General features: G+C 43.0%; 1 protein-coding gene and 1 pseudogene across 29 annotated transcripts in view; both read left to right on the top strand.

Moving 5' to 3' along the window:
• STK38L (serine/threonine kinase 38 like) overlaps positions 1–27,833 on the top strand; it is a 179,419-nt gene that overhangs the window by 101,919 nt on the left and 49,667 nt on the right. The window lies entirely within an intron of this gene.
• Positions 1,327–27,003, top strand: LOC127491982 (cytochrome c oxidase assembly protein COX20, mitochondrial-like; annotated as a pseudogene). Its single transcript, XR_016213718.1, has 4 exons — positions 1,327–1,364; positions 12,580–12,724; positions 13,874–13,899; positions 17,649–27,003. The product of XR_016213718.1 is annotated as a cytochrome c oxidase assembly protein COX20, mitochondrial-like (transcript).

Raw genomic sequence — 27,833 nt, forward strand, 5'->3', positions numbered from 1 at the left:
ATTGATCAAGTTGACATGAAAAGGGGAATGCCAATTAGTGATATTTAGGTCAGTTCGATCTAACAGTAAGGAGGAAGAAAGCATATCACTGGGTCAGCTCATGGCACCCCCCCCCCAACCCCCATCCCCCTACCCTCTTAGGAGAACTACACGGGAAGCCATCATTCCAATCAAACAGATAATCTCAATAGGAAGTGTCACTAAGCCAGGATAACCCGGGGAGCGCCTGCCATTGCGGCTGCACATGGGATCAGCGTGCCTCCCCCTCTGTTGAGGACACATAGGCGGTCTTGCTTGTTACACTCCTGCTTTCCTTACCCAGATTACTGTAGCCCTCTTCCATTAAGCGTCTTTTCTTTAGCCAAAAGAAAACACAGTGACCAAGGTTTGCATTTTCTTAATTCACATTCCAGTTCTGCCTCCCAGGCTGCATCCTTCTCACTTGTGATGGGGCTTGGATACCTCCAGAACTTTGAGCCACACATTTTCTTGGAATTACCGCGATTGGTGACTTGGCCACTCTGTTGGATTCATGTGGTGTTACTCTCAGAGCGTGGATTTGTTCTCACTTCCTGCGGGCATTTACTGGGCTCCTTTGTGGGGCTGTAACGCACTGCCAGGTATTGAACACTTTACTCCGGGCATGAGCTGGCCAATGCGGTGTGCAGCGTGACATTCACTGTTCTTGTTCCTGAGCTTCTGCATCTGTCAGCTCAGCCCAAGGTTACGGTTCCTTAAATTTTAGGGACAGCCATCTCACACATCTAATTCACGTCAAATTTTTATTGAACAAAAGTTTTTGTTTTTGTTTTTGTTTTTAAGATTTATTTATTTACTTGAAAAGCAGAGTTACAGAGAGGCAGAGGCAGAAGGAGAGAGAAAGAGGGGTCTTCAGTCCATCGGTTCACTCTGCAAATGGCCGCAACGGCTGGAGCTGTGCTGATCCGAAGCCAGGAGCCAGGAGCTGCTTCCGTGTGAGAGCAGGGGCCCAAGGACTCAGGCCATCTGCTGCTGCTTTCCCAGACCAAAGCTGAGAGCTGGATCAGAAGAGGAGCAGCTGGGAATAGAACCTGCCACCAAATGGGATGCAGGCACCGCAGGCAGAGGCTTAACTGACTGCACCGCAGCACTAGTCCCTTTTCCTACATTTTGATAAGGATGTTGTCAAAATTTTTTTCCAGCTCATTGGTAGCTGTATTGCCTAAATGGAGTTTGCAGAACTTACTTATGAGTGTTCTGAGTTCTGTTGTGTAATCAGCTATAGATACAGTCTTTAGCCCATTTCTCCCCCAAAAGATCTGGAGACTGGAGCTTGCAGAGAGTCGCATGGATGTGACTTACAGCTTTGCTGACGGAAGCAGAAGGTACCCAGCAAGACTTCTTCCTCCTGAACCCATGCCAACCCTTGGTGATCATCCCTCCTTGTATATTCAGAAATTATGAGTTATAATCTGTTCTGGAATTTTCCTCTGGCTGGAAGATAAACACAAAAGTTGATGTGTTGGAAATGTCTGCTTCTGTAGTGTTTTTGTTCTGTTCTTATTTTGAAAGAGTATAATTTGTCTCCTGTCTTTCAGCAAAGCTCTGTGGTCTCTCTGATTTGTCGTACCTAGAGCAGAGAATTCACATTCACAGTTGCTGAGGACAAAGATCTGCAGTGCGTTGTAGGCAGCTGTCTAGTGGTGCCTTCCCTGTCCTGGGCTGCAGTTCTGTCATCCCAGTGCTCCACCTGTGTCCGTCACTCACAGCACTCGTAGGCTGAGAGTAGAGGCAGGGCTTGGAGGGGGCAGCAGGGCTGTGGGAAGGGCACAGCGGGTTAGGCATTCTCCTTATAAAATAGGCTCATACCTACCCCTCAGGGGTGTTGTGGGATAGAAGTATGTAAGAGGACTTTGTGAATTGTAAGGTGGGGGTAAATAGTAAGTTTTTTTTTTTTTTAATTTATTATTACAGAAAGGGAGAGAGAGATTTTCCATCTGCTAGTTCACTCCCCAGATGACTGCAACCACTAGGACTGGGCCAGGCCGAAGCCGGGAGCCAGGAGCTTCATTCTGGTCTCCCACATGGGTGGCCGGGGCCCATGCACGTGGGCCATCTTCTGTTGATTTTCCCAGGCACATTAGCAGAGAGATGGATTAGAAGTGGAGCAGCCAAAAAATATGCTGGTACCCTTATGGGAAGCCAGCATCACAGGTGGCAGCTTTACCTGCTACCCTAAACGATGGCTCCAAGTGTTAAGATTTTTAAAATCAAATTAGGAGGTCAGCATTGTGGTGCACAAGGTTAAACCTGGATATCAGGGCACTGGTTCAAATCCCAGCTGTTCCACTTCAAATCCAGCTCCCTGCTAATGCATCTGGGAAAGCAGCAGATGATAAAAGTGCCCCAGCATCCACGTGGAAGACCTAGATGGAATTCTAGCCTCCCAGGTTTGGCCTGGCCCAGTCCTAGCCATTGCAGACATTTCAAGAGTGATAGTGGATGGAAGATCTCTGTCTCTCTCTTCCTCTCTCTGTCACTCTGCCCTTCCAGTACATAAATAAATAAATCTTAAAAACAAAACAAAACAAAAAACCAAAAAACAAATTAGAAGTGTAAGTTTTTCTTTCTCCCCCATCATGTATTAATTCCATCATTTCCTTAACCACTGTACCTGGCCTTCTAAACATTTTCTCTTGTAGACATAAATTCAGAAGCCCATTTTGTGGTGTTTAATGGCTTTCTGGAGTTCAGCTTGTTGTGGACATCTCGGTTCTCATGTCATCCTGGATTCTTTATGAGTGTCCAGGTTATGTATTTCCCTGTGTTTCTGTGTGTTGTAACGTAAGGGCTTATTGATGATCTCTTTGCCCAGTCTTCTCAGTCACCCTCTTTTCTGTAAATGTCCTTTGCAGTTTGTAGCCAGAATTTTTTTTTTTTTTAGACCAAATGACTCCTAGGAGGAATATTTTCTGGAATGAATAGGAGCAATACTGTTTGGTTATTTTTTCCCCATAGTTTTCTGACATAGTCTCTGCCTTTAGTTTCCTTTACCCCTCTCTCTGGTGATACAACTTCAGGAATTATTTACTCTGATGCCTGAAAGTTTAAATCTGGCATTTTATCAGTCATTTATAGTTAGAGAACATGTCCCTTGTTATTCTTTTAAATTCATTTTCAGTTTCTAATTTAGTTTCTACTGAATTTAAAATGAACATTATCTTAAGGGCAGTGATCATGTTTTCTATCCCTTTGTATTTTCCTCACATCGCCTTTTGAAAGGTATTTCTATTTTTTAAATTTTTATTTAACGAATGTATTTTTACATGGATACGACTTTAGGAATATAGTGGTTCTTTCTCCCCTAACCCCCAGCTCCCATCCCACCTCCCTCTCCCTCTCCCATCTCCTCTTCATTATGGTTCATTTTTAGTATGACTTTATATACAGAGAACCAATTCTATGCTAATCATAGACTTCAACAATTTGCACTCATGCCCACACACAACATATAGAATACAGTTTGGGGAAAGAATTTGCAGTCAATTCTCATATTACAATTCAGTAGGGACAGAGGTCCTACATGGGGAGCAAGTGCACAGTGACTACTGTTATTCCTTTAACAGTTAACACTCCTTTTTTGTGATGTCAGTGGTCATCCAAGGCTGTTGCCATGGACTGCCAAGGCTATGGAAGCCTTTTGTGACCATAAACTCTATCAGTATTTGGACACTGCCATAAGCAAAGTGGGTGTTCTCTTTTCCCTTCAGAGAGAAGAGAGCTGAAGCCAGGAACCCAGAACTCCATCTGAGTCTCCCATGTAGGTGGCAAGGTCCCAAGTAGTCGGACCAGGTCTCAAACCAGGACTCGGATGTGGGATACTGATATGGTCATACGCCATGATATGGCCACTGTGGCTATGCCACAGCCCCTTGGGCACACTTGGTCACTTCATCCATGCTTCCTTGCTAAAAGAGACCTTTCTTGCTGACCTTATTTACATATTTGTTCTTTAAAGATTTTTTTTTTTTTTTTTTTTTTGGTTCATTTGAAAGTCAGAGTTACTGAGGTAGAGGGAGAAACAGAGAGAGAGATATCTTACATCTTCTGGTTTACTCCCCAGATGACCACAATGACTGGGTCCAGGCCAGGAACTCTACACTTCTGCTGCTTTCCTTTTTTTTTTTTTTTAAAGATTTATTTTATTTATTTGAAAGAGTTACCGAGAGAGGTAGAGACAGAGAGAGAGAGGCCTTCCATCCGCTGGTTCACTCCCCAGATGTCTGCAACGGCTGGAGCTGCACCAATCCAAAGCCAGGAGCTTCCTCTGGGTCTCACACGTGGGTGGAGGGGCCCAAGGACTTGGGCCATCTTCTACTGCTTTCCCAGGCCATAGCAAGAGCTGGATCGGAAGAAGAGCAACCGGGACTAGAACTGGCGCCCATATGGGATGCCGGCGCTTCAGGCCAGGGCTTTAACGTGCTGTACCACAGTGTTAGCCCCTTTTAATAGATCGTTCAGTCTCTATATTTTCTGTTTTTAAAGATTTGTTTTTATTTATTTGAAAGATAATTGCAGAGAGGGAGAGAGAGATATGTGTCTTCCATCTTCTGATTCACTCCCCAAATGGCCACAGTGGCCAGAGCTGAGTCGATCCGAAGCCAGGAGCCAGGAGCCAGGAGCTTCTTCCAGGTCTCTCACATGGGTGCAGGGGCCCAAGAACTTGGTCCATCTCTACTGCTTTCCTGGGCCATAGCAGAGAGCTGGATTGGAAGAGGGGCAGGCATGACCAGACCAGCGCCCATATGGAATGCTGGTGCTTCAGGCAGGGACTTTAAGCCTCTGTATTTTCTTTCTACCCTTTTCCCCATTAGAATGTAAGCTCTCTACGGGTAGACTATTTTATGTCACCTGTGTCTTTTTATTTAGTGCCAAGAACATTGCATGGCACTGAGTGAGTGCTCAGCAAACATTTGTTGAATTAATTAAAGTCTGTTTAACTAGAATTCTATTCTTGAGAGCTTATTAAAATGTGTGACTCATCTTTCCTTTTATAGTCACAGCAGGGTTCACTTTGCTTTGCTGTGAACATTTTGTAATTTGTATTCCCTCATTGTATCCTGCATTCTCATTCGTAGCTATTGTAACATACATCAAAATTCCATGGCTGATTGCTCTCAGGTTTCACAATACTTCATTTAATCAGCTAATTTCTTTGCAATGATCACATTCATGTCCAAAATATTACTTTCCCTAATGGTGAGGTGGAAGGGTCAGCAAGGTATTTATTAGATATGTTGATGTTAGCTATGGGAGAATTCTAGCAAATGTGGTGAAAGTTAAAGTTTCCATCACAACCAATCTCTGTGTCAACTTGCATCTCTTAGAGTCTCAGCAATTTATGCTTCTGGTTTGCTGTCACTGCTCAGTGCAGTTCAGAGTCCCGTCCTGTCGCATCTCAGTGATGGAGGTGGGCATTTGTTATAACAGTTGCTGTTTGGAATATCCACTTCTCATATCATAGTGCCTGAGTTTGGGTCTCAGCTGCACTTCTGATTCTCGCTTCCTGCTAATGTGAACCCTGGGAGGCAGCAGGCCAAATAATTGGGTGCCTGTCACCCACGAAGGAGATGCCGATGAAGTTCCCAGCTTCTAGCTTCTGTGCGACCCTGGCTGTTGTGGCTATTGGGTGGAGTGAACCAGTATATGGAAGATCTCTCTTTGGCTCTGTTGCCTTTTTTTTTTTTTTTTTTTTTTTTAAGATTTATTTATTTACTTGAAGGTCAGAGTTACACAGAGAGAGGAGAGGCAGAGAGAGAGCGAGGTCTTCCGTCCGATGGTTCTCTCATCAGATGGGTGCTATGACCGGAGCCGCGCCGATCCGAAGCCAGGAGCCGGGAGCTTCTTCCGGGTTTCCCATGAGGGTGCAGGGGCCCAAAGACCTGGGCCATCTTCTACTGCTTTCCCAGGCCATAGCAGAGAGCTGGATTGGAAGAGGAGCAGTTGGGACTAGAATCGGCACCCATATGGGATGCTGGCGCCTCAGGCCAGGGCATTAACCTGCTGCACCACAGCACCGGCCCCTGTTACCTTTTAAATACATTTTTTTTTATAAAAGACAGTTTTTCTTGAAATCTGAATCCTTCATGGTATTGTATTGGTAAAATGTCAGTTTTCTTCTTTTACTTAATACCTGTTTTCTGGGCATGGGTTTGCAGGCTCCTAAGGGCACATGGCTGCTGTCACCCTTCCCACTTGTTTTTCTACAACAAATAATTTCTCAACTATTCCCAATATTGTCACTTTTTTTCTGAGCATGTCCAGTCTCTCAAAGTTACAGTGATATCTGGACTCTTATCTCTTCTACTTTCAGCTTAAAGTCCAGCTGATCAAGGGATAAAAGTTACATAGTGATTGGAAAAAACTCAAGATCACCTTTGTCATTGTGTTTCTTGGAACCAGTTAAATTAATTCCTGTAAATGTGTTTTGCATCCATAGAAAAGGGGTGAGGAGTAGTGAAGCAGTGCATGCTTCATAAGGCACTAATCCTCTTCAGAATGAAATACTGTGAAGATGATGGTGGTGAGCTTTTATGGAGGGTTTATTTTTTGTCAGACATTGTTTCAAAAGCTTTCCATATATTCACATGGGGTAGACCTGGCAGAGAGCACATTCATTGGCATGTGCATGGTACTCAGAAGCAGTCAGTATGTTCGTTTTTATTGTCGTTGGCAGCAGTGTTCTTGGTTGTTAAAAGATAAACTTCCTCACTAGTGGAAAGCCTATTACAGATACTCGTATGCTAGGGTATGAACCAGACATTCATGGAGTATTTACAATGTTCTTAACACTGGCCACTTACCAGAAGAAATCATGTGAATCCCCACAATAGGTCCTTTTGCTCAAAAAACATATTTAGGATTGACACCCAGACAATAATAATGCCTTTATCAAAAACCTGGCTATTATACAATTTATCTCTTAAATACAAATTATTTTCAAATTTGTTTTTAAAAGATTTATTTATTTGGCTGGCATCGCGTCAATAGACTAATCCTCTGCCTTGCAGCACCGACACACTGGGTTCTAGTCCCAGTCGAGGCGCCGGATTCTGTCCCAGTTGCCCCTCTTCCAGGCCAGCTCTCTGCTGTGGCCAGGGAGTGCAGTGGAGGATGGCCCAAGTACTTGGGCCCTGCACCCCATGGGAGACCATGGCAGCGCGCCAGCCGCGGCGGCCATTTGAGGGTGAACCAACGGCAAAAGGAAGACCTTTTTCTCTGTCTCTCTCTCTGTCCACTCTGCCTGTCAAAAAAAAAAAAAAAAAAAAAAAAGATTTATTTATTTTAAAGGCAGAGGGACAAAAAGAGAGGAAGACAGAGAAAGAGGATAGATAGAGAGATCTTCCATCTTTTTGGTTGATTCCACAGATGCAGTAGCCAGGTCTGAGCCAGGCTGAAGCCAGGAGCCAGCAGCTACATGCTGGTCTCCCACGTGGGTAGCTGGGGTCCAAATGCTTGGGCCATCTGCTGCTGCCTTCCTGGGCATATTCACAGGAAACTGGTTTGGAAGCGGTACAGCTGGGACTCAAACCAGCACTCATAGGGGTTTAGATCAACTTTTATAAATTGAAATATTGTTGAAAATTAGTTTTTACAGTTTATATTTAGTAAGTCTCATGTATTTTGACTGATGCAATAATAAACAGACAGAATACCTCTGTAGAAAGGGAGAAAGCATTATAGAAATTTTGGTATGTATGGAAAAGTCAAGGGTGCTAAAATATTACATTTTCCATGAAAGAGAACTCATGAAATCATTGAATAATTTCCACAGTGACTCTTACTTTTAGAATAATGTAGGTAAGCACATGTAAAGTACATGAGAATAAAAATAATTGTTATATATGATGTTATGAATGATGTGTCTATGTTATGTGTGTTATGCATGATGTATGTATGTTTTAATAGGGCACTTGGTGTTTATCTTACCCTGTACTTGTATTAGGAAAAGTCAGTAGTAGATATATAAAAAGTAATAGTAATGGGTATGTAGAAAATCTTTCAGAGACTGTAGAAACTTCATAGAAATGGGGTACTAGTACTTTGCTTGTGCCAATTTTGCTCATCAGTTGGCAGTCCCATCTCTTACGTAACAGCAACATAGAACATTTTTGAGTTAAACTGAGGCTTGGTGAGATTTGCTTTATGAGGTACCACTTTATGAAGAAGCCGGACTGTACTCGGGTCTTTGGTTTAATTATGTGATTCTCTTTGACATTCACTGCAGGCAGACTACTCTTTTAAAAGACCTAGTGCCTGTCTTTGGGAGATTGGAAGACGCTTGTGATCTCTCATTATTATTCCCCCGAAAGATGTTTAGAGATTCCCAGATGTCATTTCTAAGAACTGACACTCTCATTCCTGCTGTTTGGACCTGGAGCCCCCTGACGTCACCCCAGGACTGTACTAAGGGGCTTCTATGCTGCCGTGTGTAATCCCCTCTTAGATCCTTTGGCCATACTTGTCCTGTGCAAGTCATTGTGTACATGTGAAGGAGAGGCTGGGGCTGACGTTGGTCCTTTCTTGCTGACTGTGTCTCCATGCCTTCATTGTGCTAAATACTGGGGGGTGGGTCGGAAGGGTAATAGGTGTCGTGGTAGATGACCACAGATGACTGACTGTAACTCCCCCTGTGTGAGACTGTGTCATTAGATGCTTCATTGTGACATTTGTGGTAACTGTGAGGCAGGTTCTAGAAAATGATTGGAGAGATCATGAAAAGCTTTGCAAAGAAGGAAAACTCAAGATGTCCTTTATTTATTTTTTTTTGACAGGCAGAGTGGACAGTGAGAGAGAGAGACAGAGAGAAAGTTCTTCCTTTGCCATTGGTTCACCCTCCAATGGCCACTGCGGCTGGCACACTGTGTCCCAAGCACTTGGGCCATCCTCCACTGCACTCCCTGGCCACAGCAGAGAGCTGGCCTGGAAGAGGGGCAACCAGGACAGAATCCGGCGCCCCGACCGGGACTAGAACCCGGTGTGCCGGCGCCACAAGGCAGAGGATTAGCCTAGTGAGCCACGGCGCCGGCAAGATGTCCTTTAGACAGGAGTAGATGGGAAAGGAGGGACCAGGTTCAAGTTTATACCAAGGCTGGGTGGTGCCGTTGATATGGTGTGTCTGTTGGTTGATGAGGCTGGGGACTGATGAATAGTGGAAAATAAAGTTTATTAGTTAGGGGGAAGCTGAATTCTGTGTTTAATAAAAGTCAGGTGTAGGTGTTTAGGTTGGACTGGTAGGAAAAAGGTTTTGAAATTTTTTGGGCCAAAGAATGACATCTTCAGTTCTGTGTTAGGAGCAGTGATTTAGAGATGGTGGCGAATGGCACCAGCAAACCTACCTAAAGGCTACTGTGCTAACATTGCTGACGGTGCAGCAAGGGCCTGGGGCTGAGAGCTCATGAAAGTGAGGACGAGTGAGTGAACAGGAGGTGAGATTTTGTCAAGAGTTTATTCATGAACTTGAGTTAGGAAAGAGAGTGCTGAATTAAGGCTGCTCTTCAGGCTTTCTGACTGGAAGCACAGGATTGCCATGGGGAGAAATTGTTTGTGTTAGTTGAAATATTAGATGAATAGCTGGAAATATAACATTAGCTTTTGCTTGAAAAGATATGGCTAGAAAATTTAGGTGTGTTACGCAGCACTTTTTTTTTCCTTAAGGATATTGCTAGTTTTTTAAAAATTTAAATTTTTATGTATTTGAAAGGCAGAAATAAAGAGGAAGAAACAGGATATTTTCCATTTTCTGACTTACTCCCCAAATGCCTGTGACAGTTGAGCCTGCTGGGTCTCTCCAGTATCTAAAACCAGGAACTCAATCCTGGTCTCCCATGTGGATGACAGGGACCCAAACACTGTAGAGCCATCTTCTGCCTACTAGAATACATACCAGCAAGAAGCTAGAATTCGAAGTGGAACCAGGACTTGAAGCCAGGGACTCCAATATAGGATGCAGGCATCCCCAGTAGCATTTTAACTGCTGTGCAGGATGCACGCCTCTGCTTAGCCTGTGGAGCGTCAGAGCTGTGGGAAGAGATGAGCTCTCTGTGGCTTCAGAAACAGAGGTTCAAGCACTGGCACTCACACAGTGCTTCTAGTAGTTAATTGGGAGAGCTCTTAGTGTTCATGTTGGCTGAAATTAGAAGTAATTTCCCCCTGGTGATAAAAGGCACTGTAAATATTATTTTAGGAAATTAGAAAATGTGGAAAGAGATTAAAATGGATGATCATAATACCTAGGACCTTTCTGTCTTGTCTGTTTCTTTTACAGGTAGAGAGATAAGAAATCTAAGTGTATATATATGTTGTGTATGTGTGTCTAAGGTGATGCATTGTGTACATTTTGATAGCTTGCTCTTTTTGTTTAACATTGCATTGTGATAATTTTTCCCTTTCATTAATTGCTGCTTACAAATACTATTCATAAGGGGCTGCATTTCTTTTCCTTATTTGGGTTTAATCATTATTAGTCACAGCTGTATTGTGAGTATTTTGATTGCTTCCAAGTTTTTTGCTCTTATTACAATAGATTTTCATGAAATACATGCTCTTTAACTGTTACTTAGGTGCGAGCTTTATGAAAGCAGAGACCTCTGTATCTGTAGCACCTGGAAGACTATCTCGACATGGTAGTTGCTTAATTTTTAAAGTTTGAATGAAAGTAGACCGTTAAATGTTCAGTTCCTCTGACCACTCTGGTTCTCTGCATCGCCAAACCTCTGAATATGATTTGGTTGTCTGTGTAAATCTGGTTGTAATGAAAGTATTGCCATTATGGCCATGACATATTTGTCATTCTGTGTTCATAAATCTGTTTTCTAATTTCTGTTAAGACTTGGTTAATTTTGTTTGTTTCTAAACAGTGGCGCTAACCTCACCAAGCACTGGGCCTGTGTTGTGGAAAGCAGCCAAGGCAGTGCAGGCCGCTCTCAGGAGCCCTTGGCTGCATTTTCTGTGCGAACCCCCCTGCCCTGAAAGACAGATGTTGGGGCTGGCGCTGTGGTGTAGTGGGCTAAGCCTCCGCCTGGGGTGCCTGCATGCCATATGGGTGCCAGTTCGTGTCCTGGCTGCTTATCTTCGGATCCATCTATCTGCTTATGTCTGGGAAAGCAGTGGAAGGGAGCCCAAGTGCTTGGGCCCCTGTACCCACATGGGAGACCCAGAGGAAGCTCCTGGCTCCAGCTCTGGCTGTCGCAGCCATTTAGGGAGTGAACCAAAGAATGGAAGACCTCTCCCTCTGTCTGTAATTCTGCCTCAAATAAATAAATCTTTTTTAAAAAGATGTTTTTTTTTCTAAAGAATATTTTAGCATATTTCAAGATGCAAAAGAATGGTGTCTAACAACTTTTTTCTTAAAAAATGTATTTTGAGGCCGGTGCTGTGGTGCAGTAGGTTAAGCTTTGCTTGTGGCACCTGGCCCAACTCTGGTTGCAGCCAACTGGGAGTGATACCTCTCTCACTCTCTCTCTCTCTCTCTCTCTCTCTCTCTGTGTGTGTGTATGTGTGTGTGTCTCCCTCTTTCTCTGTAACTCTGCCTTTGAAATAAATAAGTAAATAAAATAAGTAAATAATTTTTTTTTTTTTTTTTAAGAAGCAGAAAGATTCTAGAGTCAGTGGTCCAGAAAATTCTGTTCCTTCCTTAGGAGATTGGTTTGTTTAATCCAGTATCTTCTAAATTCATTTTAGCTCAGATATGTTTTTAAAAAGAAGTCATGTGCACACTTGGACAAATGATGCTTTATATTATTTTTTGCTTATAAATTAGTTTGACTCAATTTTATTTTCAGAAATTTGTTTCTTTTAGAAGTTTTCAGTTTATTTTTTATTTTTTATATCCTTTTCCTAAAGTAGTTACTTTTTAATGTGAAATGTATACATTATTTCAATGTTGATTTCCTTATGTAGACTTGCCCACCATTCCTCTTAGGGGAGCAAAGGTTAGATTGTTTTATTACTAAATGCGTCATATGTAAGAAGGTAAAATGTACCTGTACAATATGAAGGCACATAGTGAATTTTCCGCTGTGGGGATCAGGAAGTAGAGCCAGACCAGGTCCTTTCTCCAGTGTATTTCCTACCTACCCCCCCCCCCCCAAAGGTGGTTGCTGTCTCTAATTTATTAAGAAGTATACTTTTTTTGGCTTTTATTTGTAGTTTTTCTGCTTAGGCATAGTCTTATGGAGTCAATATTGTTCTTTAGGTCTCCATGTTTTTTGAACTTGGCATAAATGGAGGCATAAGGTCTGTCTCTTCTATGACTTGCTACTTTTTTCAACATGATGTTTCTGGTACTTACTCAAGTAGTCACACTTTGCTCATTTTCACTGCTGTGTAGTCACCAGCTAAGTGCATGCGCCACAGTAGTTTTTAATTTTAAGATTCCACTTCTGTTAGTGGTTACTTGAGCCGTTTGCTTGTTTTTGTTTTGTTTGTTCCAATGACTGTTGTTACACACGATCTCTTGTCTCACCTGTGCGAGAAGAGTGCTGTGTACAGTGTGTGCCTAGCAGGGAAGGGGCTTGCTCTTTGACTCTGCCTGTTCAGCTCTGCTGAGCACCGTCTGAGGGTTCTCCAGAGCGCCTGGACTGAGGTCCTGCCGCCAGCCGTGGAGAAGCGCCCCCTGCGTGCTGCCTCCACACAGCTGCATGTGGACAGCCTGCAGACCACTGCCAGTTTTGAGTGCAAAAAGGTACCTCGCTGGGGTTTGAAGCCCATTTCCCTGCAGAGACCTGATGTTGAGCAGCTTTCATTCTGTTTCTGAGCCATTTCTGTGTTCTGTGAAATTCCTATTTGCTTTTTTTTTTTTTGGCCCATTTAAAATACTGTTATTTGTGTTTTTCTTATTGATTCATAGGAATTCTTTGTGTGTCTAAGATGCGTGTTTGTTGTCTAGCACAGTGTCTGAAACATGGAGCTATATAAGAATATCTATTGGGGCTGGCTCTGCGGTACAGTGGGTAAAGCCGCCACCTGCATTGCCGGCATCCCATGTGTGTACCAGTTTGAGTCCCGGTTGCTCCACTTCTGATCTAGTTCTCTTCTATGGCCCGGGAAAGCTGTAGAAGATAGCCCGAGTGCTTGGGCCCCTGGACCCACATGGGAGACCCGGAAGAAGCTCCTGGCTCTTGGCTTCAGATTGGCACAGCTCTGGCAGTTGCAGCCAAATGGGGAGTGAAACAGAGGATGGAAGACCTCTCTCTTTCTGCCTCTCCTTCTCTCTCTGTGTAACTCTTTCAAATAAATAAATAGATCTTTAAAAAAAATAGCTATTATAATATTTCCATATTTAACTTTTCTTGGATTGTTTATAGCTTCTAATTTGTGGCTTATTTTCTACTTTATACTAATTTCAAAAATTTAGTGTTTTACTATGTATAAATTATATTTTATGCATAATCTTGCATATGTATTTATCTCCACGATGTATATAACCCGTAACTTTTAATCTTCAGTATCATTATTTGCTACTGATACAGTTTCTGGTTATTCTTCATCTCTCTTTTTTTTTTTAAGGTTTATTTATTTTGAAAGAGTTACAGAGAGGGAGAGACAGAGAAAGAGATTATCCATCTGCTGGTTCACTCCCCAGGTTGCTGCAATGACCTGTGGTGGATCAGGCTGAAACCAAAAGCGTGGAGCTTCATTTTGGTCTCCCATGCAAGTGACAGGGGCCCAGACACTTGGGTCATCTTCTCGTGCTTTCTCAAGCAATTAGCAGGGAACTGGATCAGAAGTGGAGCAGTGGGGACATGTATTGGCGCCCATATGAGATGCTGGCATTGTAGGCAGTGGCTTTATCTGAAATTGCCTGTGGCCCCACCCCTTTTTTTGACCCTAGGAAAAAATTAACCCATTCAATCTCAGGTACATAATTTTTTTTCCATGTAATAGCCAAGTTGTAGATGCATTAGTCTCTCCCAATGTGTTGTGATTATTTTGGAGGCACTTTTTTTAGCTTTATTATTTCAAAAGTTTAATAAATTTAATAATACTCATAACTCTGAAACTTTTGCCTATAAGAGATCCAAATGAACCTTAAACTGCTATTTTGGTGGTTCTTTACAGATTTGGTTCCTCGGAATATGTTTTGCTGATCAGACTGTCACTGGATTATTCCCTTCAGAAGTCTTATCTTACCCACCCTCCCCCCTTTTATGTGTGTGGGGGTCTTGTATCTCCTGATTTTCTTCCCAAATGCCTGCAGCACTTGGGGCTGTCAGGTTGAAGTCAGGAGCCCAGAACTCAATCTGGGTCAAGTACTTGAGCCTTCACCTGCTGCCTCCAAAGGTATGCATTAGCAGGAAGCTGTATGGAAAACACAAGAGCCAGGACTTGAACTAGGTGCTTTAGGATGTGATGGGGCATCATAAGTGGCATCTTACCATTGCACCCAATGCTCATCCCCATATTTATCTTTGGATAGATGTCCCACGTGCTGGAATGATGGCCAAAGGACAGTGTTAACAGTGTGACTTTATGGATAGCAGTGGTGATGGCAGTGCTAGTGCTCATCATTTTTTCAGATTGTGTGTCATGTAGTATCCCAGGTGCATGCCATGTTCTTAACTCATACGAGTCCTTTTTGTGGATGAGAAAACCAAGGCTTAGAGCCATCCATAGAAACTTTTTAAAAAGTGTATTTATTTATTCGTGGTTTTTTTTGAATGGCAGAATGTCAGAGGGAGACAAAGAATGAGATCTTTCATCCACTGGGTCACTCCCAAAGTTTTCGTAATGTCTGAGGCTGAGCCAGGCTGGAACCAGGAGCCAGGACTACCAGCTTGGTCTCCTACTTGTTCTGCTGCTGCTTTCCCGGGGACATTGGCAAGAAGCCTGATCAGAAGTGGAACCGCCAGGAGTGGGGCTCTGAAGCAGGATGCCAGTGTTGCAAGCAGCATCTTAAACTGCTGTGCCCCCTTTAGGGACTCTTACACAACTACTTGGGAAATAGCTAAGCATGTTTAAAAGTGTTTACCTATAACTATAGGTTAAAAATATTCTCCTCCTCTGAATATTTATTTTGAGTTTAAAACATTCACATTTAAAACATTCATATTCGTGAAACGGTTTGCTTTAGGTTGCTGTTACAGCTTAGGCTATTGGCTGTCTTCCAATTTAAATTGAGTCAGCTGTGGTTTGTTTACTCAGCTAGCTGTAGATTAAGACCTAGTGAACTAAGGTCACTGCATTTACTGCAAAAAGTCTAGGATTAAAAGAGTAAGCAAAAAGAATAAAACGTAGCTTCTCACCCTTTCAGTTTTGAGTTGAAGTAGCACGGAGTGATAATGACCATGTATAGGAAAGGTAGTTAGTGCTGAGGTGAGCCACAGTGTGGTTTGTGCTGGTGACTCAGCTAGGGTGTGTATACTAATGGAAAACTTTCAGAACTTGGCCATGACATTTATTCCTCTATTGCTTCCCCCTCAAGGAAGGACTGGGAAGGCAGCTCTTTTCCCTCCTTTGTGTGGTCATAATAAAGCATTGCAAATTAATTAGGTGCATTCAAAGCGTTACACAGATTGGAATTCCATATTTGTCTTGGAAGGAAGTCCAGACTTCTGTGTGGGGTGACTGGATCTGTGCTTTGTGAGACTGGGCGCAACTTCCGTGTATTCAGGGAAGGGATTGTCTTGTCAACAGCCAGATGCCTTAAGGGACGCAAGTCACTTAGAAGAAAGTAGCCTCCCTCATGTAGTTTGTAATACTTCTTTCCTGACATCCCCTCCCCCCAACAATGCAACTGAGAAATGTTGCACCTGTTCATGACTTGGCAGTAGATTCTGTGAGGATTAATTGTAGATGTTTTCTCTGGATTGGGGACAGAAAATTGCTCTTTAACCTTTTCCACGTCTGATAAATACTGGAAACTTTAGTAGGTAAATGTGGACTATACAGTAAATTCATAAAGAATTATTAGAAAAACAAAAATGAACCCACAGATTAGAAAGCTGAAAAGCATTATTTTCTAAGCTAGCTGCTTTAATGATTTGAGCTAAAGGTTGCTTTGATGTGTCAGTAAGAAACTTCATTGGCTTTTTTCTTCTTAGATCCTTATGACCTTTATGTTATGTTGACAAAGCCATTTGTGTTTAATTTTTTTCCTCTCTATTTGATGTGTTTATCTTGTTGTACAGAAGGGTGGAGCTTTTCTGTATTGCTGCTGGGAAGTGGCTGTGGTTTGTTTCATGTCCTATCTCCAGTGTTAGACGAACGGGGAGGGGTCCTGATCTGGTGGTCTCATGGTAGCTCCATTTCTCAATGTTTGATGTTAAATAAACCTTGTCAACTTTCTGGTCTTCAGACCTTTTATCTTTGAAATAGGGATAAGGAGCGGGCTTTGGCCTAGTGGTTAAGATGCCCCCATATCCCATATGGGTGTGCCTGGGTTCAAGTCCTGGCTCCGCTCATGATTACAGCTTCCTTATGGTTTGTACTCTGGGAGGCAGCAGGTGGTGGCTCAAGTTGTTGGATCCCTGCTACCCATATGGGGACCTGTACTAAGTTCCTGGCTCCCAGCTTTAGCCTTGCCCAGCCCTGTCTAATGTGGACATTTGGGGAGTGAACCAGCAGATGGAAGGTCTCTCTCTATCTCTGTCTCTCTGTCTCTCTCTCTCTCCCTCCCTCCCTCCCCCTCCCTCCCTCTCAAAAGGGACATGACCTGCCACCTACCTCGTGTGGTTTGAGAGAGGCAGTCCTGGGAGGGGTGAAGACTCCAGACTTTTAAGTCTGATAGGCTTACTTCGGGTTTGTAACATCGGATGGTCACATGTCTTTTCTGAGTACCTGTGCTTGGTGCTGCAAACTGGCAGTGACAAGACTGAGTGTTTATCCTGACAGCTAAGATGCCTGTGTGCATGTCAGACACTCCGGGTTTGATGCATGGCTTTGGCTGTGACTCCAGTTTCCTGCTAATGTAGATTCTGGGAGGCAGCAGGTGATGATGGGTCCCTGCCACTTTGTGGGAAAACTGGATTGTGTGGTGGCTTTGACCTGGCCCAGCTTGGCCATTGAGAGCTTTGAGGAATGAGGCAGAAGAGGGGAGCTCTGTCTTGTCTGAATTCCAAATTAAAGAAAAAGAGATTAAATAAATGCCGATGGCTTGATGTACCACTTCTGAAGGTTAGTGTGAGGGTCAGAATGCCAGGCACATGATTAATGTCCGGGTAGTTAGGAATTATATGCTTTTTAAAAAGTTATTTATTTATTTATTTCTAAGTCAGAAATAGAAGGAGAGAGATCTTCCATCCTGTGGTTCACTCCTCAAATGGCCCCAACGACCAGCGCTGGGCCAGTCTGAAGCCAAGAGCTTCTTTTGGGTCTCTCATGTGAGTGCAGAGGCCCAAGTGCTTTGGCCATGTTATACTACTTTCCCAGGTGCATTAGCAGGGAGCTGGGTTTGGAAGTGGAGCAGCCAGGACACTAACCAGTGCCCTGATGGGATGCCGGCACTGCAGGCAGAAGCTTAACCTTCTATGCCACAACAGCAACCCCTATACTGTTGTTATTGTTGGGAGTGGTAATAAAGTCAGAGCTCTGGAATAAAATGGTGAGGGTTCAATGTTTTAGTGATGAATATCACAGCCTCACAGCTGAGAAAATCTGAATATAAAAAGAGGTAGCCCACATGCTGTGGCTGCTGTGCCAGAGCCCCGGAAGCCCAGGCAGGGGAAGCTGTATAAACTCCTAGGAATTTAGATATGGAAAACATTCCCTGTGCACGGTTCACTGGGATCCCCGGACATAGTTTAGTAACTAGTAGAATCAGAAGATCGTACGATGTTGGAGTAGAAAGATTTATCTTGGTGACTTTAGGATGCTGGTTCCGTTGCAGGTACAAGTATGCAAAGCAACAAATCCAGGAAAGAACTGCCAGAGAAGTAATTAAAAATAAGATTTATATGAAGGTACCCACCTTGATCCTGAAGGAAAACAAACCAACAGTAGTAGCAGCAATTAAGAAGTCTTAAGCATAGAAAACCAAAACACGCTGCCTGAAAAGTTGGGATCAACCACAAGAAACATTTTATGCACGATAACAAAGCTTTAAGCAAGTAAACTATGTTTTGGTTGTCATTTAAAAAAAAAAAGAGGTAATAATTAAAAGTTTTCTAATTTCAGAATAGTGTCAACAGCAGGGCGTTGTGTAGATAAGCTGCCTTTATGTGTTCAACTTTTTATTCATATAATGTTTATTTGAGGAAAAGAATTGATGCTGTTTTGTAAAAATTGAAACAGGCATCTGTGTGGTTTGTGGCACCTAAGACCGACTGAGCACTTCTCTTCGGAATGCCTTTTTTTGAGGTTCAGATTAAAATACATAAAGGAGAAGAGTCCTCTGTCGTCGTTGTCGTTGTCGTCGTCGTCTTCTTCTTCTTCTTCTTCTTCTTCTTCCTCTTCCTCTTCCTCTTCCTCTTCTTCCTCTTCCTCTTCTTCGTCTTCCTCTTCTTTCTCTTCTTCCTCTTCTTCTTCCTGGGTCAGTCTGAAGTCAAGAGCCCATTCTAGGTCTCCCACACAGGTGTAGGGGCCCAAGCTCTTGGGCCATCTTCCAGTGCCTTCCCAGGCCATTAGCAGAGAGCTGGATCGGAAGACAGTCTGCCGGGACACGAACTGGCACCCACATGGGATGCCAGCACTGCAGGTGGAGGCTTAACATACTATACCACAGCACCAGCACCGAGTCTTCTCTTTCCTACAAGTCTGCAAGTGAGTCTTGGTCTACATCTTAAGTAGCAGGGACTTAACTGTCCACCCATTGTTTTAAGAAATAGCTATGAGGGGCTGACATTGTGACGTAGCGAGTGAAGCTGCTGCCTACAGTGCCAGCATCCCATATGGGCACCGGTTCGAGTCCTGGCTGCTCCACTTCCAATCCAGCTCTCTGCTATGACCTAGGAAAGCAGTGGAAGATGGCTCAAGTCCTTGGGCTCCTGCACCCGCATGGGAGACCCTGCGGTCTCCCACTCCTGGAAGAAGCTCCTGAGTAACTCTGACTTTCAAGTAAATAAATTAATCTTTAAAAAAAAATAGCTGGGACGGGGTCTGCGTTGTGGTACAATAGGTTAAACTGCCGCCTGCAACACCGCGATCCCATATGGACGCTCCATTTCCTATCCAGCTCCCTGCTAATGGCCTGGGAAAGCAGCGGAAGATGGCTCAAGTGCTTGGGCCCTGCACTGACCTGGGGGATATCGATGAAGCTCCTGGCCCTTGCTTCGGCCTGGCACAGCCCCAGCTGTTGTGGCCATTTGTGGAATGAACCAGAGGATGGAAGATCTGTCTCTCTCTTAACTCTGCCTTTCAAATAAATTAAATAAATCTTAAAAAAAAAAAAAAGCTGTGAGAATCATTACTGATAGTGTCTAAAAATCAGGGGAAGCATTGCGGAAGGGTATAAAACTTTGCCCGAAAAAGAAGTCTACTCTTTCCTTGCTGGTGCTTTTTATCAAGCTGATACGGCCAGAGTAGGGAATTACCACTGTACCTTAGGACAGAGACCAGAGAGACCAGGTCCTGTCTTTTTATTACTGCACTGCATAATCTATACATATTAAGCACTTACTGTGTACTAAGTGTTGTGCCAGATGCTCATAACTCACAGATGATGGTTAGAGCCCATCATTTCATGCTTCAATTTCTGTACTATGTTGAAATTTGTGGTAAAAACCCTAGAGAACCTAAGTTCTGCATCTATCAAATCTTTGCTGCCTTAATACTTTGGGGAAGGAATGTGTTACCTTTATTGTACATTAACAATTACTCATATAACTCTGTTTTCTTTTCCCTACTCCCAAACTCCAGAAAACACTTTAACAGTGCCTCAGAAATCCCCACTAGTACTGTCAAGTTCAAGTCTCACCATAAACTGCTGGACCATTTCCAGATCTCCTAACTTCTAGATAAACCTGCCTGGCCTTCTTCCCCTTCCTTTGTCCTTCAGACATGGTACACAACCCCCAAAGATCAGTCTTCCTGCTCCAGCTAGTCACCTCAAATGTAAATTGCGCCAGTCATTTCTGGTTTCACATCTTTAAAAATAGCTTCATCCTCATCTTTCAAGATACCATCCAGTTTCCTTGGAATCATATGCAAAATCCTTTGGGTCTGTCCACTACTTTTTATTTTCTTTAAGACTTATTTATTTATTTGAAAATAAGAGTTACACAGAGAGAGAATGAGAGGTAGAGAGAGAGAGAGAGAGGGCTTCCAGCCGTTAGTTCACTCCCAGATGGCTTCAACGGCTGGTGCTGAGGAGCACTGAAGCCAGGAGCTTCTTCTGGGGTCTCCCAGGCACCTAGGTGTAGGGGCCTAAGGACTTGGGCCATCTTCTACTGCTTTCCCAGGCTGTAGCAGAGAGCTGGATTGAAAGTGGAGCAGCTGGGAGTTAAACCAGCGTCCATATGGTATGCCGGCACCGTAGGTGGCAGCTTTACCTGCTATACTATAGCACCAGGCCCCACTACTTTTTTTTTTTTTTTTTTTAAGCTTTATTTATTTGAAAGTCAGAGTTACACAGAAAGAGAGAGGTCTTCCATCCAATGGTTCACTCCCCCAGTGGCCGCAACGGCCGGAGCTGCGCTGATCTGAAGCCAGGAACCTGGAGCTTCTTCCGGGTCTCCCACATGGGTGCAAGGGCCCAACGACTTGGGCCATCTTCTGCTTTCCCAGGCCACAGCAGAGAGCTGGATTGGAAGTGGAGCAGCCCGATCTAGAACTGGTGCCCATATGGGATGTCGGCACTTCAGGCCACGTGTTAACCCACTGCACCACAGTGCTGGCCCCTATATTTAAAAAAAAAAAAAATGTATTTATTTGAAAGAGTTACAGAGAGAGGTAGAGACAGAGAGAAAGAGGTCTTCCATCTGCTGGTTCACTCCCCAAATGGCTCCAACAGCCAGAGCTGAGCCAATCTAAAGCGAGAAGCCAGGAGCTTCTTCTGGTGTGCAGAGGCTCAACTTGAGCCATCCTCCGCTCTTCCAGGTGTGTTTGCAGGGAGCCGTATCAGAAGTGGAGCAGCTGGGACTCGAACCAGTGCCAATTTGGGAAGCTAGTGCTGCAGAATGGGGCTTTAACCTGCTGCATCACAGCACCTGGCCCCTGTCTGCTACTTTCTTATCCCATCCCCTCTCTTGGCTGCTTTCTCTCTGCTCCTCCTACAGAATCACCTATGCACAAAGGCCTTTCAGTATTTCTACCTCCATCATCCCTCTCATTCTTAGGTTGTGTGGTCGTCATTTGTGCGTTTGTCGTCATGGTTAGAATGGATGTGGAAGGCAGTGATTCTGGGTCATTTAAGTTTAAATTATGCCCACACTTCACACTGCCTCTGGCAAATAGTACACTTTCCCTGAAAGTTTGTAAATAGATAAATAAAAGATTAAAGATACTCCCCTGTGGTCACAGTTCATTATCAGTAACATTTGAAGTTCTTAACTATTATACAATATCTGTAAACCTGTTTATAAATCCAGTAATCCTGTTACAGTAAAAGGAAACTTGGATGTCTCATCCAATCGTTTTTGTCATTGATAAATTCAAGACCATAGAGACTGAGTAACAGGCAAGACACACAGCTAACTCATTACAGCATTGTGACTGATGTCCCCTTGCCATGGTCAGCCTAAGAAATTGAAATGAGGGCAGGGCTTTTAATGTGATGATGTGGTTAAGTCATTTATTTTAGCTTGGGATTTTAAAAGAATTATTATGGAAAAATTTTAAATATATGCGGAAGTAAGAATTAGAGTATAAGGTGTACCCAACACCAACAGTTGTCAACCAATGACCAGTGTTTGCTCTGTGCTGGTACCTACTCCCCTCCAGTTATTTGTTGTTACATTGTTTCATCTGGAAATGTTGCAATATGTTGAGGATTTGTTTTCATCTAAGTAGGGCTCTCTGGTGCTCTGGAAGTCCTGATTATTCAGCAAAATCGTGAAGTCCTGTGGAAGAATCAGTGCACAAGTCTGGGGCCTCTTCTGCTGTTCTGGGATCACCTGTCCCTCTGCCCCCACCTCTACCCAGCTGTTCCCGGGGTGGCCACTTCCACTGAGCTCCTCTCACAGAGCTTCCTTTATGTTTGTGCCTGGAAAGAGTTGTGCTCAGTTATTTAAAGTCTGTCAGCTGGAGGATATTTATCAGGAGAACAGGCACTTGTTAGCAAAAAGTCAGATACTCTACTTAGGTGTTCAGGTTAAGGGACTTAAAAAAATGTTATCCGTAAGTATTAATGTTCCTTGGAACCTTTGTCATTTTTATTCTCTCAAAATGGCATTATAAACTTAAAGTTGAAATTTTTATTATGATTTATGAACATATGCATAGTCACAGAGAAGAATGAGCAGCCTTCATTGAGTTTCTGAAAAATGCACATTATCCTTTAATTTGATTTTTTTTCACAAACTTTTTAAAGTACTCCATAGAAGGAACACTCAGGTGCTGGCTGCACAACATTATCTACACTTAATATTTTGCCATATTTGCAGAGAGGAGGGCTGTCCTTGTAATCCTTCCCTTTCCTCTGTAGTCCTTGGAATGTATGCCTAGCCTGAGGCTAAGTAGTGTCTGCCTCCTTGTAAGTCAGTTTTGCCTCTTTCATTTGGTCTTCACATCTCTTGAACTATCTAGAGTATTGATTTCACTTGTTAAAATGTACAGCCTGCCAAGTGATCCCAGTTTCACGTAATACACAAAGCTACAGGGTGTGAAGTAGTGTTTTATGATTTGCAGTGCATCTGTCTCATGTGAGAAACCCCTACTGTGTTCCTCTGTATCATTTAAAGTACCAGTAATCATCTTCAAAAAGAGGGTCAGATAGTCTTAACTTCCCTGATTTTTGTGAAACTATCTTAAAACCAACTGACAGGTAAGTTTTCTCCATCTCCTTTTCCCACGTAGTCTTCTCTGGAAAGACAGATTGGCAAAGACAACTTGGAAATAACATGGCTCTGCACTATCTCACAATGCTTTAAAAATTAAATAGCTAGAGGACATATAATTAAAACATTTTAAAGCTCGCTTCTACCCCAGTCCCTCCTGACTGGCTTTCCAAGCTATGTTTAGCATTATTTTTTGCTCCTTGGAAGGACATACGGTGTTCATCCTGTTTATTCAACCAAAAAAAAAAAAAATTACATTTTCCTTCAGTGAAAAAAAATATGAATCTAGTGCTGGTAAAAATTTCTGACTCAGTAAATTTGGAAAGAACCCCGTCTTTCCACAAATAGATGAGCCCACACACTAGGTCTTCTGAGTGGACCAGTGAATTTCCGTGATGTCAGGAAACGGGGCGGAGTTGTGGATGCGAGTCCTATGGAATGGGGACTTTTCGGTTCTGTGTAGGCAAAATAAGATCAGGTCCTGCTATTGAAGAGCATTTGGGGATGTCCCACTGGGCTGATGTAATGCTGGCCACAGTTTACAAGCGTGCTGTAGACTAGCTGCAGCAAGAACAGTGACACAGGCTTGCTTACAGGGCCTCTGCCCTTTCATTGGGGTGCCCCAAATGTGAGCCAGCCTTGATTCATGGGGCAGTTTCAAAAATATTTTGTAATAAAATAAACTTATCTTTTAATCCCATTTCCAAGAACTTTTTGAAGTACCCTTGCATAAACCCAGTTGAAAAGCTAATGTGAACTGTTAAATAACTGTCACTAACTTGTGAATCACCACCAGTTAAGCCAGCACAGAACTACCAAATCTGTTGAGTCTGTTTGGCACTGCAGCCCACACTGGTGTCTCCTGTTCTCAAGGCCGTCCGGGCTCACTGTGTACACACTAGTTGTTCACATGGGTGACCTTACATTTTCAGTGATGTTACAGGATCTTAGAGTGCTCACGTCCTATCTTTTACCGTTTGAGTCTCTTCCTACTGGTATAGTGCCTGGTGAATGAGTGGCAGCTGCTTCTAGTGTGATTATGTGATGAGCCTTACCCCAAGAGTAGCTGGCTTCTTCTGCTGGGTGTGTCTTTCCCCATCTTTGCTAATCCTGAAAACCTACATGTCTTGGCAAATACTAAGTAATAGGTTTATTGACTATTATATTTTGTTTCCTGCAATCAGTAACAGACACTTTTAAGTGTGGATGCAACTTTTTTTTAAAGGAACTCTTAAAAACAAACAAACAAACAAACAAACAAAAAAACCTTACTCTTTAGTTAGAATGCCTATCTCCTGGTGGCAGAGATACCTTGGCATAGGAACTGAAGTTAGCCTGGGGCTGGCACTGGGATAGTTTAAACAAAGCTTTTCCTCTTTGCAAAGGATGATACAAACCAAAATCGCAACAGTATTTATAATTGAACTTTACATGCTGATTCTAAAATTCTTATAAAATAGTGTAAGAATTTGGGAGGAAGAAAAGGAAAAAGGGCAAGGAGTTTGCCCAACTAGGTATCAGAGTACATTATACTTGGGGCTAGCGCTGTGGCACAGTGGGCTAAAGCTCTGGCCTGTGGCACCGGCATCCCATAAGGGTGCCGATTCTAGTCCCGGATGCTCCTCTTCCAATCTAGCTCTCTGCTATGCCTGGGAAAGCAGTAGAAGATGGCCCAAATCCTTGGACCCCTGCATCCTCACGGGAGACCCAGAAGAAGCTCCTGGCTCCTGGCGTAAGATCTCTCAGCTCTGGCCATTGTGGTTATTTGGGGAGTGAACCATCGTATAGAAGACCCCTCTCTCGCTCTCGCTCTGCCTCTCTCCGTAACTGTCTTTCAAATAAATAAAAATAAATCTTTAACATACACATATATACACACACATACAATATATTTTTTTTTTAAAAAAGAATACATTATACAGCCATGCAAATGAAATAGTTTGGTTGACATGTCTTAGTATGTGACTAGATTGACTAATGGAGCAGAACAGGCTCAAAATGGACTTTGGTGCAGAAATGTAGTATTTAGCTATCCTCATGCTTCTAAGCGTTAGAGCATGTATTGTTTTCCCCCTTTGTTTTGAAAAATGTTCATTTTCTCAAGAATGGCATTTTTAGTTTTCTAGAACTGTAGGATTGTTGTTTGTCCACAAGTTTTATAATGAAAAAAGATGAAAAAAGCAAAATTTATTATAAAGCACTTGGTGTTTCCAGGAGCAAATGCTATGGGGGGAGGCTTCCCAGTTTCAAAGTAAAAGTCTGCCTGAGAGGCCAGAGGTGATGAGCTTAGGCCCTGGGTGAGGCAGATGTGGTTCCATTTACTGCCTGTGTGTCTTGGGGCTGGGGACTTAACCAAACCTCACTTCCCTTCTTCGTAAATGTGGGAAGCGAAGAACACCACTCATGTTAAACATTTCACACAGGATTTGACATAGAACTATTTTATAAAAGTACCTATAATTTTTTTTGTTAAAAAGAACTTTACAAGCACTATGAAGAGTTTTGGTTTTTAAATTCTCAGACGTACACAGGTCCTGAAGATTTCAGAGAGGTTACTTTAGTTTCAGGTCAGTTTTATAGTTCTCTTAGTGAAATGGACTGAAAGCTTAAGAACTTTTCATCTTAGAAGAAGAGAATTAAAGTATTGATTTTGGATTTTTTTTTCTTGTTGTGAGAATTTGAGCAAGATACTAGTACAGTGAAGTTCTTCGTTTTTATACACTGTGAGAAAAATAAATGAGTGTGGATTTCACTGGAGGAGAGTTAGATTATACGTAAGAAGAGCTTTCTGATTGGAAGGCTGCCCAGCGGATAAGTGGGAGTCCTTTGTCACTACTAGGAGGCTGTGCCAGAGGAACTTTCTCCGTTTTGGCAGCTCTTCTGGGGTTCCTGGGAACCCATTATGATGCAGCTTAAACTTGGACTTCAACCCCGACTCCCTACTGATGGCATTTTTGCTGGCATTCTGGTTGTGATTCCACATTGGTTGATCTTCCAGATCATACAGTAAAGCCTTTTGATACTCTTTTTCTGTTCAGAATAGTAAGTGAGGACAGCATAGGGTAGACAGTGCATATTTTAAATAACCTGAAATAATTGCAAAAGTTCCCAGCAGAGGTTATATAACTACTAAAAGGCTCACAGAGCTGTTCGGGCAAGAGGGTGGGTTGGCAGTCCTGTTTGTCCTTGAAGGATGGATGAGTTGATCCTTTTGGATTTCTTTAAAACCAGGAATTATACAGTGATTTAAGATTTACCAAGAATAGATCAGATGAGCATATGAGAAGAGACAGTAATTCCTTTAGGAGTTAGATTGACTTCTGGCTCTAGCTTTGTTGAACCAAGTGAATCTGGTCATAAAGGGTGGACCTGCTGGTTAGAAAACAGCTTTCAGCCAGGCGGCATTCGCCCCACAGCCCTGCCACTGTCTGCTCAAGAGACCAGAGTACCTTTAACCTCACTGAGCCTCAGTGGTTTCTCATTTGTAAAATGCCCACCCACATGGTGGTTGTGAAGATGAAGGGGCGTGGTGCACACAGTACTGTCTGGTGCAGAGGAGGTGCCTCAATAGGTGGTGGCTACTAGTACAGCAGTGGTGATAATGACAACAAGGCTTAGCTGAATTCCAGAGAATCATCTAAGTGGCAGGTTTTCTACTGAAGAGTGGGTTGGCGTATTTAAAAAGAAATTATATACGCTGGTCCAAATAAACAGCAAAGTCATCATGTTTCTCCTAAGACTCAGTCTTTGAGTCTTTGAGTTGTGAGATGACAGATGTGGTTTCATCCATTGACTTAGGGGAGAGTGTCTGCTTCTGATGTTGTTAGTAACTGTAGGACCTGCATGAGCGGCAGCATATTCTTTTTTTTTTTTTTCAAAGTTTTATAAGTGGAAAATTTTTAAATATTGGCATTTGATACAATTTCAGCTATTTAAAATGGGCTGTGAGTCATATTTTTCAAATATAGTTTGCATCTCTTAAAGAATGAATTTTTCGGTAGAAAAGTAGACTTAAATTAGCTTATAAAAGAAAGAAAATTATTTAAAATACATAAAATTATCCGTGACGGGAGGTGGAATGTTTGGCCTAGCAGTTAAAAGTGTTGATTGGGACGCCTGTCTCGATGGAGTTCAAGTCCTGGCTCTGCTCCCTTTGCAGTTTCCCCCAATGCTGGCCTTGGGGGGCAAAAGTAAAGGCTCAAGAATTTGGGTCCCTGCTACCCAGTTGGGAAATCTGAATTTAATTCTTGGCTCTCAGCTTCAATCTGGCCCAGTCCTAGCCTAGGCGGTTAGGGAGTGAGCTAGCAGATAGGAGTCTGTCTTTCAAATAAAGTAAGTAAAAAAAATTTAAAAATCTGTAACTCATTTAGCCAAGGCAATGTATAAAACCTAGATTACTTTGTAACCTATCAGACTAGCAACGGATAAAAATATGGACAGGGCCTGGTGTTGGCTCTCATATGACTTGATGGTCCATTGGTACTCTGTCTCTGGAAAGCAGATTGGCAGTGTGCATCAGAATCTTAAACGTGAGTGTTCTTGGACTTGGCACTTGCTTCTCTGGACATGTACGAATAGGAAATCAGAGAAAGAGTACATTGGTGATTGAGAGTGTTCCCAGCAGCGTCTAAGTATCTGTTAGGTGTTACTGGTTTAAAACTGCACACTATAGGTGCCAACGCTGCAATGCTGGCATCCCACATGGGCACTGGTTCATGTCCCAGCTACTCCACTTCTGTTCCAGCTCTCTGGTATGGCCTGGGAAAGTAGTGGAAGATGGCCCAACAACTTGGGCCCCTGCACCTACATTGGAGATTTGGAAGGAGCTCCTGGCTCCTGGCTTTGGATCAGCCCAGCTCCTGTAGTTGTGACCATTTGGGGAGTGAACCAGCAGAGAGGAGACCTTTCTCTCTGTCTGTTTCT

Source organism: Oryctolagus cuniculus, chromosome 9, assembly GCF_051225735.1.
Source record: "Oryctolagus cuniculus isolate XC-2025 breed Fujian yellow rabbit chromosome 9, ASM5122573v1, whole genome shotgun sequence".
Classification (NCBI taxonomy): Eukaryota; Metazoa; Chordata; class Mammalia; order Lagomorpha; family Leporidae; genus Oryctolagus; species Oryctolagus cuniculus.